General features: G+C 33.8%; 1 protein-coding gene across 4 annotated transcripts in view; it reads right to left on the bottom strand.

Annotated features, from left to right (window-relative positions):
• The window catches only part of EYA4 (EYA transcriptional coactivator and phosphatase 4), a 124,597-nt gene that overhangs the window by 99,726 nt on the left and 12,750 nt on the right, over positions 1-12,121 (bottom strand). The gene's annotated exons all lie outside the window — the stretch shown is intronic.

The following is a 12,121-nucleotide window of genomic DNA, read 5'->3' on the forward strand; positions in this document are numbered from 1 at the left end:
ACTTCAGCTTCCAGACACTAACTGGATTCTCACTTTGGAACTTTTTTTTAAATATAATACTGCGTTATTTTATAAATTCTACTTTTTAGAAATCCGACAGGGAATTAAAAGGATGGGTGTTATATTTGGAGAGTTAATTACTAAATAATGAGCAACTAACTAAATAATAAAGATAACATAATAAGAGCCCGCCACTCAACAAGGTCAAGTCCTAAATCCTCAGGGTCAGTTGTGTATACCAGAGAAGATAATAACTACCTTCATTATAGATTTACGATATGTCAAACATTCAATGTAGTATCATCTTATTCAGTTTTCATGAAAATAGAAGATAAAGATACCAGTTCTCTGGGGTAAAAGGGGAATGAAACTTAGATGTTAGGAAGTAATGGAATGATATGTGAATCAGGTCTTTTTGTGCCTAAAGTCCGTGTTTGTTTGTCATATTCTTTTCTATGAAGGGAGTGCTGGAACAAAGAACTCATGCTAGAACAAAGTATCCCTCAGTTTAATTTCAAAACGAAAGTTGCTCATATGAACCATTTCAAACTTTTTTTCTCTATTCTTGTACAAAAAGGTAAGAACTGATTAGAATTTATGCCAATCAAGTAAGAAAAAAATGTCTACAATTTAACATAAAACAGGCAGATGCTAACTAAAGTAGATTTAAACCCAAATCACAATTTAGAACATCTCCAAGGTGTTTTTTAAATGATACTGTTAAAAGAGAAGGTGACCAGCAGTACTTTGTATACTATATTATTATCCTTGACTTGGGTGTGATAGACTTGAACATAATGTCCAGGGCACAAACACATACCAAGTCTATTTTCATGGATTTTGCGAAGTAAAAATCCTTTTATTAGCACAGATTGTTTATACAAGGGAACTTGCATAAAACTTTCTAACTTGCATCTGGATCAGTTTATATTTTAATAATGTGTATTAGGTGTGTTTCATTTTTATATAAAATTCTTTTAAATAGAGAATATATAGCACACATACAAAACTAAAAATAAGCAGAAAATATGCTGCTCTCCTGATGTGTAAATTCAGAAACCTAAAAACCAAGTAATGTCAGAGAATGAGGCAAGGAATTCTTATGAATATTAAAAAATTTGGAAACCCTAGTTCCTATTTTTTCAGATCTAACTGCCTAATTGTTCCTTCAATGTATGTTTTTCCAGTAATTATACTATACTTCCTCTTTGTATGTTCTCTTATTTAATTTTGTTTAAACTATAGCAGGACTTTGTACGCTGACATTAAACAATTATTATCCCATCAAAATTATTTTAAAACACCTACTCTGAAAATCACATAGGCATGTTGCCAATTTATCCATGTAATGTGGAGAAAAATGCAGTTAATTTTTAAAAGTTAACTTTTTTCCTACTTTTAAAACTAGAAAGATACAAAAGTACTGTCATTTAATGGGAACTTTGTTTCATGTCACAGCACAGACTCCTGCCAGAATTCAATGCTCTATAACTACTTACATTTTGATTTTCAGCAGATGTAGTCAAAGTTGACAGCATTTTACTGTGAATCATTAGAAAATATTTTCACTGAAAACATATCCTTGATTTAAAACATAAGTGGCCTCATTTGATTTTTTTTATCAACCTGTTTTTAACCCCCTAACTTTTCCCACCTTTCTACACCACACACCAACTGACCCAGATAATGAATAATATTGAATATCAGTTTCTCATAGAAATCCTCTACTAGAAAGAGGGAGAAAAATATACTAAAGTATCAGCTTAACAAAAGTAATTTCCTTCTGTCCTTAGTGCTTCATTAGGAATAATTTATATTTGCTCCAAATTAAAGGGTTTATAATCATAAAGAATAAATTATAACATAATTATGCTTGGTCTGACACTGAGAAAAACTGAGCATGTATAAATTATGCCCAGAAAATCCAGCAGCAGAGCAAGCTGATTCCCCTTGGACACTGACCTGGCTTTAGCGTGACCTGGTATGGGCAGGAGCTGACCTGACCTGGCACTGCTCTAAACAGGACAGCGAAAGGCTGCTGACCTTGGAAGGCACACGTTTAGCCAAATGATAAATAATCATGTAGTGATGTTATAACTTATATGTATTTAATCAACTTTCATCCATGTGTTTTGTGATTAACATTTAAACAAATCCAATCTTCCTGCATCATATACCAATCAGCTATAAAAACTCTGTTTACGTTTCTCGTCTGTGTGCACTTTTCACCAGTTGCAACTGGGGACAAGATTTACTAAGTACAATTTTAACCGAAAAATGGTTTTTTTCAAAGACGCTATATCAAGACCTTCTTTAGAAAACTGGTCTTTCCCATTCTATGGTGTGGGCAATTTACCAAAGAAAATGTCTACATGCTTCGTGAAATTCTGAACTCTGCTAATTTAGAATCTTTCCGAAGTTTTCAAACCAACTTTCTATAGCGTGCATGCAAACGGAACGATTTTAGGGGAGAACTTTGAAATAAGAAACACATGTTAGACTGAGAAGTCGATACTGACAGTATCGACAGAAAAGCTAACTGGGTAAAAATAACATGAAAACGTGAAGGCAAAAAGTAACCATTGAATAAATCAGACTCACTAAACAAAAAGAAATGGAAACCTGTCTGAGTCAGTTAGGGAGAGTTCAACCAATTGATGCAGCTTCAATGTGAATGCGAAAATTCAATTTAATAAAAGTCTATTGCATAAAATTTCCTTTCCCTTAAGAAAAGGGATAAAATTATTTAGAAAGTAAAAAATACTCAAAAATACTTCAAATAAACAATCCCTTCAGCCTTACCATACACACAGAATCAATTACATGGTTTGTAAAACCAGTTTGGTCACTCCAGGAATTGTTGAGATGGCAAACAAGCATTTTTTTTTCTTGCTATTCATTTGATTCTTAACCTGAAGACAAGGCCCACATTTTGCACTGTCCTCTTTTTTTTTTTTTTTTTTTTTTTTTAGCATCCATTAAGCTGCTTTAATTAAATGGATCCTCAATGCATGACCACAGGGAAAAGGACACACAAAAGAATGCAATGTGGGAGATTTGAGAGTATATCATATATACTCTAAAGTAAAAGAAATCTATCCCAAAGAGCTCTCAAGCCCTGTTTAGGATACTGATAAATGAGAGGTCAAGAAGAACTTATCAATACTTAAAGGCCAACTATTTCTAATATTCTTCAAAGATCATTAATTCCCATTGGATGAAGAAAAAAATTTTTCCATGAAGTAACAGTCAATTTTATAAAAATTCATGTGCCGTGATATCAAGTATTTGATAGAATGTAATACACAGAGTGGAAATAAAATGGAAAGAGTGAAAAGGCACTGAAAATATAGGAATTGTGGAAATAATTCTGAAACTCCACATCGCTCTTCTTCCATTACCAGGAAAAGGTCTTGAATTCTGGCTATGGAGTTTGACTATCTATGCGGCACCTACAGTCAAATGATGTCATTGAGACACTGACCTTGAGTTGTATCTCTTAAGGTACTGATGGCTTATGTTTTGCTGCCTACACTCTCACACCAATGTCCTTGTGCCAATGACAAGTGTCTGTGAGAGCCACGACGGGTTAACTGTTGCCTCCCCAGCAAAGCTGAGTGGCTCATTCTGGACCCTAAGAAGCTTGGCTTTATTAGCATCATTTTCTAGTCTTATTTTTCTCAGAGTTTTTTTAGTTCATGAGACATGTACGAACTTTCAGGATACCCAGTAGTCTCCTCTGACCATAATTAGGCATCTACTGGGTACCTTGGGAGTATGTGAAAACATGGCAGGAAGTATGGGGTTCTCACCATTGACTGGGGCTACCACTGAGATTCAGAAGTCAGGTTTGAGCAGTCCTGCAATGTGTTGGCCCTGCATAACAAAGAACTAACTCTTCCGAATCCCCCTCGGAGGAACTGGAGGGTCATCCACACTTCCAGTCATGTTGTACACACACACCTCATTTTTTCTCTACACCATGGTAATCATCATTGCTTCTCTTAAAGCAAACAACAAAAAATAGCAAGAAAATCTAGGATAATTACACCCCAAGAGCACATATGAAACGTTATGCTTAGGGATCTGTAAAAGTCAGTGTCTGAGCTACAGCAGCCTGTTTTGTTTCCCATTTTATGTCAGACACGCTCCCTTCTAAAGCCAGCACTCTTCACCACAACAGCTGCCGCATGGAGGGTGGGGGGTATAGACCTTGGCATTCTGCCAAACGACATTAATCATATTTTTCCCAGGCACTAGCATGACATCTACCATCCCCATTAGTTGAGACTCTGGATCTTCCATCTGAAGAATAATAAAAAATGAGAGAATGAGTAACATGGAGAGGTAAATTATAAAGGATTACATCACTTCATGTATAAGGTTGTGTGTGTTCTTGAAAAGACGGTATTATTTTTGAGAGGTATGGAATTTCTATAAATTAATCATATGACAACATAATAAAGGAACTTACTATTTAAGTCAAGCCTATAAAAATAGAATGATTACTTCCTAAGTGAATTTTTGTTTCAAGCAGTAGTTTCACATATTGTATTGCTTTTAAAGATAATAGTACAACACCCCATTATAACAGTTGTCCTAAGAAAGAAGAGAAGACAGAAAGAGAAAGAAGAGAAGGAGAGAGGGATGGAGAAAGACAGAATGACCGAGTGTTACATTTCTGTCTCAAAAAACTTGGTAAGGGCAAGATGATTTTGAACAGAGTAACCATTAAATTTATCATGTAAATTGGGATTTTTCTTGAAAGTAAAGTATCTTTAACCAGAATGGATACCACAACGCCAGGTATAAATTGGGACTGTACTTGGGGCAAGCTGAGATGTAGAGTCATCCTACATGGGTGATGTTAGAGGTCTCTCTTAAATTTGACCTTGTTTACAAGTGACATTTAAGCCTTATTAATTATTATATGGCATCTGTAATGAGAATAGAGTAAGTAAAGACATGACAAACCTCACACAAAAACAAGTAAAAACTAACTCCTTATTCATTCACTCATTCATATAATAAATATTTATTGCTTTCCTACAATGTGTCAAGTACTGTGCTAGATACGTGAACAATCTAGAGTTCTCTTATTAATGGGAAAAATAAATAATTCTCCAAAATCTCAGTTATCTAGAACCCTTAAGAAATGATTATTAGAATTTAGTCAATTTTTCTGTGTGGCGAGATGTGATTCACTTTAAGCAATAGCATGTTTAAAACAGAATCGTTTTGTACATAAATTATTCCAAAATGTGTTATGATGCCAAACACAATTTAACTTTTACTGAGAGAATCAAAGTAATCAACACTAATGAGAGTCTTTACACTGTGGTAAGGTATGGCAATGCCCCCAGGGATCACATCACACAGGGCTTGTGGCCTTAATGCTCAAACACTCATGTCACTAAACATTTTGCATTAGTACATTTACGTTTCGTTATTTTTCCATTTCCTTTTTATTCTAAGACTGTCACTTGTCAGTACTATCACTATTTCTATTTGTAATAGGGCAGTCATTTAAATTGGCCTAAAAATGTGGCAGATACTTCTCTAAGTGTTTTCCATGTAGTCCTCCATTTAGTCCTTAAAATATGGGATAATAAAGGACATAGGATAACATAGTATTATCTCTATTTTACAGTGAGAAAATCTGGGGCACAGAGAAGTAGTTTGCACAAGGCCAAACAGCTGGGATTTGAACTCAGGCGGGCTACTGCATGAGCTCACCATGTCATATAAGCATGCCCGCATCCACCTTAATAAGCTATGAACCTGAAAACTTTAGAATTATGTGTAAGGTAAGAGAAAAAATGCTCTGAGACACAGCATCTGAAAGAAGCAACACGTGAGTTTGAGTGAATAGTGAATCAACTCTCTGACACACAGGTTTGTCATTAGGCCTTTTTCTTTCTCTGTATTTCACAAATACACCTGTGTGGGTAAACTGTTAGAAAACTCAGTTTGCCAAGTTTGCCTTGGAAATTAATTATAATTAAAATGAAAGCATTTTGCAATATAAACTTATATATTTTCCTCTAACTATTCTTATTTTGGGTACTTTCTTATTAGAAATTTAGATTTTTTAAAAAATTAGATTTTTCTAACTTAGAAAAATTATAGTTCAATTTTAGTTACATGATTTTTAAGAATATAAAGACAGTTATTGGCACAGTAAGCATGCCAGAAAGACATCAAGTATCAAGTGATAGAAATTCATAAACACATGAACAAAGAATCCATTCATCCATTGGCTTATTGAAAAGCAAATGAGAACGCTATGTAGGTTGTTAAGACAACTGAGATATGATGATTTAAATGTGAGATAACGAGCATAATCTCTGTACCTTTATGAATCAAATTTTTTGACTCCTTACTAAGCCCTAATCTATATTTATGACTAAAACTTTAAGAGCACTATTTACACACGCACATGCATGCATACACACACACAAACACACACAAACAGCCTTCAAGCATCTGAGCTTTGCTGGTGAAGAAGCTTGAAGCCTTTCTGATCAGGAGTGAGTCCTGGTCTTGAAGGATGTGTGTGTGGTGTATCAGAGAGGTGTTCTTGGCTGGATCAACCCCATTTTGTAATAGTGATGGATGAGGTGCCTGTCAGAGGCTATTACCAATAAGTTGGAAAAAATTATTGGCAACTGAAATAATAGCTTTCTCTAGATTATTGCTATTTCAAATTTGAAATTCTGGGCTCATTCCATTTTGGCCACTGTCCTCCCTGCTGTTGCTTGAACATGCCAGGCAGACTTCCACCAAAGGGTCTGTGCATTGGCTCATCCCCAAGGGAATGCACTTCCCCCAGCCCTCTTCTTGGCTTACTCCCTCATTTCCTTCAAGTCTTTGCTTAAATACCATCTAATTTAAAATCACAACCTACTCTTACCCGATATTCCTCATCTTGTTTCATTCTCTAGTATTTATCATCTCTTAACATCCTCCATCATCATGTATTCTCCTGTTTTGCTCACTGAAATAATGCAGTCACTTAGACCACTGCCTGATACATAGTAGTTGCCCAATAAACAGTAACTTAAATGGCAAGAGTAAGTGTTCCGATAATTGCACTGCTGAAAAAATCAGTAAGATCCCTTTGTTTCACGACAAAGTAGAGTTGAGTCTTAATTCCTCAGGCCCTCTGGATGAAAGTCACTAAGAAATGCTACTTTATGCAATGTGTTACTCTGACCAAATTAATTCAAAGCAGCTAAGTCTCCAGAAAGACTGTTTCATATTATTAACCATAAAGACTTCAGAGAAACTCAGTGTACTGTATAAGAGGCTGACCAGGAACATAGCCATTTTTTGGAATTCATCACTAATACATGTGAGGAAATCAAGCATTTTTCTCATCTTTAGAGAATAATGCAAGCTGTCAAAAAAAAAAAAGAGGCCAGGTCCCGCATACTGCCACACTGGCACCGTGCTTATTTCAAGTGATGTCTATTATGCAATATATATATATACATACACATATATATATACATATATATATTTGTTCTCAAGACAAAAAAATATATATACAATGAAGTTATGCTGGCCAATAAAGATAAATTACCAGGAGTTCCCAATAAACTATAGGAAAAGGCTGATCAGGGACATATATGATAAGGCATTTAGGAAAAACTAATCTATGTTAGACACTGTTTTTTTTAATATTCAATTATCGCTAATAGCAGGAATTTATCAGATACTGTAAATAATTATCTGAGGAAATAAGCTCAAGATATTCCAGATAATGAGGACATAATTAATAGCAACACACAACATATCATTCACTTTTGTTCAGAATCCCAGCTGCTTCAACACCTGTAGGAATTTGTCAACATGCACTACAGAAGGCAAAATGGCTTCAGAAAACCTCCAGAGAATGCTAACCAAAATGATGAACAGACTAGAGAGGCATTCGCATGAAACTAGGCTTTGAAATGAGACAAAAATACTCTCAAAATTGGGGGAAAAAAGATAAAGCTATGATATGACTCAGGGTAACTAAATCATTTTATATAGAGATTGAATTATCAGGGTCTTTCTCTTCAAATCCTCAAAAATGAGAATTAAATCAGACTCTTAGAATATCTACTATTAATCACTTACCACTTTCAGGGGAAATATATCTTATAACTTGAAAAAGATAGTTTTAAACAACTAGAAGAACTTATATTATTACTTTGTATTGTGAATAGTAATTTTCTGGTTTCTTTAGTCCAAAAGATAGTATATGCTAGTAATATCACTAAGTCCAAGAAATGCTTATATAATCCCATAGACTGTACAGCTAGATTGTGTTACTTAGAGTACCTAATATTATTGGCACTACATTCTGAAATTTTCAAGTTTGAAGGCTTGCAATATGGTAGTAATCATTTTTGATGCTTCTTAGAATATTGGGCTAGATGGATCTCTGATTTGACACAGTGAAATCTTATGTGTTTTTACAAAGAGGCCCTCAGCTTTCACTGGTATGAAAAAATATAGCACTTAATTTTTTGACAGATAATTATATATAGATAAAAATTTCAGAATTCTGGAAGCACTGCAATAATTATTTGACTAGCAAATAAATATGCATGACTTAATGTCGAATTTAACATTGTTAAATCATAACTATTTCCATAAGATGAATTAGCTACATTTTTAAAGTATTTACACATAGATGCTGAATAAACTTCCTGAGGCTCACTAAAATATTAGATATTAAACCGAGATTCATTCCAATGCTTCTTGAAAAGCTGGGGGGTCATTCTGTCTTTCTATTGATAATTTCAAAGTTAGGACAGACTAAGACAAGAACACATAGCACGTAGCCAAAGCTTTGCTGATTTCAGGCAACTAGTAAATTCTCAGCAAACCCAACTTCTTTAACCTATAAAGTGGGAAAGAGTCCACCCTCGCCATTACCCACGGAATCATTTTTCACTCTCCACATGGAAAAACTATCATTTTCACTCATATGCACCATACGTACTTCCTATATTTTAATACGTTCCCTTGGATTTCCTTACTGTAAACTGCTGGTGGTACTGTGGCCAGGATGAGACGAAGCAATGACAAGGAAAAAAGTGATATAATCCCTAGAAGTCACTTCACAGCCAAGTTTCACCAAAATTATTGTTTCCATTCGCTCCACAATTAACAGAATGAGTTTAAAACAAAACTGCCTGATTTCAGTTTTTTCCTATGTTCTTGACCTCGCCCTGATAAAAATGCTCCACTAGTTAGTGATTACAAAGAAAAGGTAAAGAGTAACCAAATTTCACCAAAGACCACCAAAGAAATCATTCCAGTATCATGTGGACTATTTTAACATCTAGGCACCCTAAGATATTTGCCAAGAATGCAATTAAAGAACAAAATAAATTATTTTCTCACTTGCTATCAGAAATAAAAAAGACTGAAAGCAGAAGAGTTTTTTAAAATCTGAGACTCATAGAAACTTCTGCTATTAACTTCACTTGTTCAGGAGCTGCCTAGTATAGTAAAATTAAACAAGACCAATATATTTTTAGTGATGACTCAAATGAAGCACAAATCTACACTAATAAATTCAGCATGGCTGTAGAAAAAAATCAATATAAGATATTTCGGTTTATGTTTTAAGATTGTCTATCTAGTCACAGATAATTTTAGGCTACAGTAAAGTACAAAAAAAATATAGTTTAATTTTCTCATGTACTCATGTTATAGTTAACATTAGTTTTAGGAACAAAGGCCAGTGACATTATATTCAGGACATGGTAAACAACACAGGAAAGTAAAAAATAAAAAATAAAAAATAAGAAGTGTCAATTTTTTTCTATGAAGCACATTATATCCCTTTCCATATGACATCAAATTCAACAGTTTATGAATCTGAGAAAATACTGTCCCTAATGTCTGACTTTTAGTATATAGATAAACAATGTTATTTCTAAGAAGTCATTTTTACCTTACTTACATTGCATGGGTTTGTAAATTCTCTTTCTCAATCTACCAGTCACATCTGCAGCCCAAGCATTTCTTTCCAAAAGAGGAATGAAGGCCAAGCAGGACAAAGAATTTGCTGATACACTTATGTCACTCCAAGAATTTTCCTGACAAAATCTCCACACCCAATTTAATTACTTCCCTACTGTAAAAATGCTTTCCATCTGCATTCATTCTAACCTTTTCAAATCCAAAACCAACACACTATAAAGCTAGCTAAATAAATGAATGACATTAGTTTTAGGTTCAAAGTGAGGCAGCATTTTATAAGGCAGTGGTCTCCCACTCCCATACATTTTATGCTGATACAGCATTTCATTTGGAGCTCAGTTCTTTAGATTTGTTTAGAATTATCTAGCCCTAGGCTTTTAAATCTCAGTCTGAATCAATCTCTTTCTCTTTCTCTCATACATGCACACATGCACATGCATGGGAGGGAGGGAGGAAAGAGAGAGAGAGGGAATATATAAATGTCATTCTAAATGAGCAAAACATAATGTAGCTATATATGTGTATGCTAAGGTAATGCTGCCTAGTATCTATAATAACAGCATTTTGGTGTGAGTCTTTTTATTAGGTTATAAAAACTAAACCTCAGTACATGCATGTAATATTTTTTTTTTTGCCATTCCTTGATTCACTGACTATTCAGTAAGTTATTGTATACTTTTTTGTGCAGAATGTTCTTTAGCATATTTTTATTGTCTTCTTGGTATTCTGTCATTGCATTAACTAAGTGCCAGTTTTGGAACTCTAATATCTAATACCTGTGAATAAACAGAAAATCCAAAAATAGTCACAATCTTTATGTCACTGACACTTAGAGCATGGGGATTGTCCTTTGCACCAGAAGTTAGAAGAGGAGACCAGCCACTGGGTAACCCAGAACAAATAAATGGTTCTAGGTCATTGTGAAGGTCTTTCTATCTTGGACTTTAATAAGGATTGTTTTGTTTATTTGTTTGTTTTTGACATTAGAAAAGCCTTAGAGTCCTTAGAAATTGATTTGTCTAATTTACCTGTTTATATTATAGATTAGGAAACTTTTAGAAGCAGTTAATCCACAGTAACCAGCTGCTGGTTTCCAGGAAGTAAGCTACTTTTCTACTAATATATATATCATATATTATATGGATATTGTTATTAATACGATTATTTTAAATTGTCTTTTTTAAATAATCATTATTTGCCTTAACTATAAAATTGTACTTTTAAGGCTAGATAAGCTAAAATTCGCTAGATAAAAGAGAATGAATTCTGCGTTTAAAAACACTGAGCTCTAAACTCTCTGTTTTTTTCTTTGACTTACTGATATCAGTTGTGAATACAATCAGTTTGGTGGCTTTCTGCTTGTTTAAAATCTATATAAGCATAACACTATCTGTCCAAAAATCCTGAGTGTCTTGAAGGGTAAAAATTTTTTAATGAAATATTAATAATAATGTTGATATTGTTCTGTTTTTCCTAGTAACCCTCAAGACCAGCAGTTTGAAAAAAATTATCTAATTATTTAAATAACAAGTCATAGGTAGGTTACTCATAGAGGTCAGTGAAATGATTAGGAAGGACATGACCACAAGAAACAGAAGTTGGGCCTTTCCTTCTCTCCATGCATCCTGGACTTACTCTGCTTTTTAGGAAAAAATTGAATGGTTAATCCATTTCCTAATGCACCAATAAGCTAAAACTATTTGGTTCTATTTTGATATCTGATTATAAAAAAAAGATCAAATGTCAAAAATTTTATAACACTGTATATTCTTGATGGTCCAAAAGAAAAGGCCATGTATAACCATTTTAATATGTATAGGAATATCACACTACACAAAACAAAGGAAGAGTTACACAAACTGTAAATGGACTGCACGAATATATATTGCTGTCTAAAAAGAATATATGGCAGTCATTACCATTTTACCTAGATCTATGTTTTATTATACCAAGAAAATTACTACATACATCATAGGATGGAGCAAGTAGAATAAAATAAACTAAGACCCATCTCACCATTAAATAAAAATTTCTTAATGCAATAAGTTAAGGTATATCATTAATATCATATTAAGAATATGTGTTTATTATGGTAATAGTATTTACAACACTTTCTTATCCATTTAAAATGAGGCCC

This window comes from Pteropus medius, unplaced genomic scaffold (genome assembly GCF_902729225.1).
Source record: "Pteropus medius unplaced genomic scaffold, Ma_sr-lr_union100, whole genome shotgun sequence".
In the NCBI taxonomy this organism is placed as follows: domain Eukaryota; kingdom Metazoa; phylum Chordata; class Mammalia; order Chiroptera; family Pteropodidae; genus Pteropus; species Pteropus medius.